This window comes from Oryzias melastigma, unplaced genomic scaffold (genome assembly GCF_002922805.2).
Source record: "Oryzias melastigma strain HK-1 unplaced genomic scaffold, ASM292280v2 sc00300, whole genome shotgun sequence".
Classification (NCBI taxonomy): Eukaryota; Metazoa; Chordata; class Actinopteri; order Beloniformes; family Adrianichthyidae; genus Oryzias; species Oryzias melastigma.
This window is the reverse complement of record NW_023416913.1, coordinates 25,277-25,639: the sequence shown is the minus strand read 5'-3', so window position 1 is coordinate 25,639 and position 363 is coordinate 25,277.

The window sequence follows — 363 nt, the reverse complement described above, 5'->3', positions numbered from 1 at the left end:
TCCAGTTGAAAAACCCTCTGTAGAGATAGATATTGTTTTGTGAGTGATACGGGAAAAGTGTACATGTTCTCTCACATCATTAGTGTGATCAGTTTGGAGTTGTTGTGTTCAAGTGGTGACAACTGTGCTTTCTTTGTGTTTGACTTTTGTCACCTGTGCACACAATGTATGCAGCATGTGTGCATCACAATGAAAATGTGTTGTCAAGGTGTGTCTAAACAGGTGAATAGTGCTTTAGTTTTACCAAAGGAATGATTGATTCAATCAGTGGATTTAGACAACAAAGCATTGGTTCAGACAATAGGGTTTAGTGTTTTAGCAACTGAGAAAAACTGGATTGAACCAAAACCTAACACAGTGCAG